The following is a 2129-nucleotide window of genomic DNA, read 5'->3' on the forward strand; positions in this document are numbered from 1 at the left end:
CGATGCCGAAGCATGCCCTGGGTGAGGGGGGTGGTCGAGGGATCCTTCCCACGGTTTATGGTGGATAGTAGCAGGTCGCCCCCACAAGCCCTTGCGAGTCCCGCAGACGGTCCCAGAGGCTGACCCGTTTGGTATCTCCTCACTGTAAGATTTTAAAGCCAGATACACGCACCTACGGAGCTAAAACATTGTATAATAGGTTTTTAGGACACGTTATGTCTCTTGGGACCCCTCCCTCCCCTCCCTAGGGAATAGTGCTTCAAATCGATGCTCCTCAATGTGTTAACTGGGTTGAGGAAAATACATTAGGGTTAGGTAACGACTTCGGGGTTAGGGTAACCATTTCTTAGGGTTAGGTAACAATTTCTTAGGGTTAGAGTATCGATTTCTTAGGGTTAGAGTAACGAAACTAGGGCTTTAGAATTTCAAATTCGCCTACACTCAGGGATGTGGCCGCTTTACAGCCTGAACCTGGCCGATAACAAGCAGAATTTCGACCCCATTTCCTCGTCTACGACCATACCACAGGGAAAGCACCGGTTCTCGTCCGATCACCGAAGTTAAGCCCTGTCGGGCGGGGTTAGTACTTGGATGGGTGACCGCCTGGGAATACCCCGTGTTGTAGGCTTCAATTTTTTGTCTTGCGAACATCTCTAAACGTTTTATCCCAATAAATAGCTCTCCATACACCACAATTTCACATAGAGAGCCGTAGGTGAGTGAGGAACAAAATCAAAGCAAAAACGAGGGGGGGAAAACACCTTTTTGTCAAAATCGGCCAGCTAATGGCGAAAACTCTAGTGCGATCGACTTTTCTTACAGAGCGCGCGCGAGCGAGTGAGCACGCGCGAGATGAACAGTTTATGATGTCAAATTCTACTTCTGTGATATCAAATCATTCCAAATAACGAACGAAAAAATGAATAGGAAAACACGCACACTTCTGAGACGCAGTTTTAAGCCATCGTGACGTGGCAAAACACTCGCACACTTCCAAGAGGAGGCGCGCGAAAAACGGCACTGAAAGTCGACAATGGTTGGATTCAGACTGCAAACGAATCGGGAAAAAGGTTCGATACTTTTACTACTCTGCTAGTTTGTTTCCTTCCCTCGTTCATTCGTTCACTCGCTTGCTCGCACAAAGGATACACTAACGATAGCAATAGCATTTCTAAAAGCGGCTCCAGTGACAATAAAACCGCTCAAAAGGTTCAAAGTGTACTCACGGTCCAAGTCGAATGCCCTTCTATGCTCGCTCGCTCGGTCGATCGGCCGTTTGGTTTCCTTTCATTTCCTTTCCCTTCGCGCGCATAGCACAGCACGGCACGGCACGCACAACCTGCAAATACAAACGAACAGGACTTTACACACAATAGAGCAGACAGGCCTTGAACCAAAACAGCCAGCAAAGTTACGCACCGCCCCGAAACTCACCTTGTTTCCTTCCTCCAGTCTCTCCAATGCACTTCTACCCCTCCAAACGTGCCAACACCTTGGCCAGTTGTGCGTCCTTTGCTTTCTTTGCAAGTCTACCGGTCCACTGCAAAAGCAAAAATACCCTCGATAGTCAGTAAGAGGGCCATATAGACATAGTTTGGATGACTTTTGCGGGGACGAGCGCGAACGCAGGTCCCCACTACCAGAAATTATACGCTCGAGTTACCCACATTTGGGGTAATCGCAAGGGTCAACCCAGTCGAAGTGCAATGAAAGGGCCTCGCCTTGAGAGGACTGCCTCCTTGATCACAGTACCTCCCGCGTCAGGTAAGTATGCTTTTTCAGCGTCTGCCCTCGGTGAAAAAATCCACTTACCCCTAGGTCCTTGTGGTAGTGCTTTGCGCACTTCAGAAAACGTAGGCCAGCGGCCGTTCCTGCCATTGTCTGTTGTCTGAATTATCATCCCTCTTTCACCTCTTCCCCCTCTAAGGGCGGGCGGGGCTCCTGTAAACATAAAAGAATGCTATACCGTTGACTTTGTTTTGGATTGAATGTGTCTTCCCCAGAGGGAAGTGGGCCGCACTCGGAGGTAGTGCTATACCGAGGCAACCCGTGGCTGGGACGAGGCAAGCCTCTTTTCCACAGCCCAGTTCCAAAAATCAGTTTAATATATGAGCTGCTCAATGAGCAGC

General features: G+C 49.2%; 2 non-coding genes and 1 pseudogene across 2 annotated transcripts; 1 reads left to right on the forward strand and 2 right to left on the reverse strand.

Annotated features, from left to right (window-relative positions):
- The first annotated feature begins 509 nt into the window (after nucleotides 1-509).
- On the forward strand, nucleotides 510-628 carry LOC136278574 (5S ribosomal RNA). The gene has a single exon (XR_010716411.1). It is a non-coding gene; the product is annotated as a 5S ribosomal RNA (ribosomal RNA).
- A 980-nt stretch (nucleotides 629-1608) lies between these two features.
- On the reverse strand, nucleotides 1609-1772 carry LOC136278583 (U1 spliceosomal RNA). The gene has a single exon (XR_010716418.1). It is a non-coding gene; the product is annotated as a U1 spliceosomal RNA (small nuclear RNA).
- Nucleotides 1773-2004: 232 nt separating this feature from the next.
- Nucleotides 2005-2129, reverse strand: LOC136278598 (U2 spliceosomal RNA; annotated as a pseudogene).

This window comes from Pocillopora verrucosa, unplaced genomic scaffold (assembly GCF_036669915.1).
Source record: "Pocillopora verrucosa isolate sample1 unplaced genomic scaffold, ASM3666991v2 scaffold_27, whole genome shotgun sequence".
Lineage (NCBI taxonomy): Eukaryota > Metazoa > Cnidaria > Anthozoa > Scleractinia > Pocilloporidae > Pocillopora > Pocillopora verrucosa.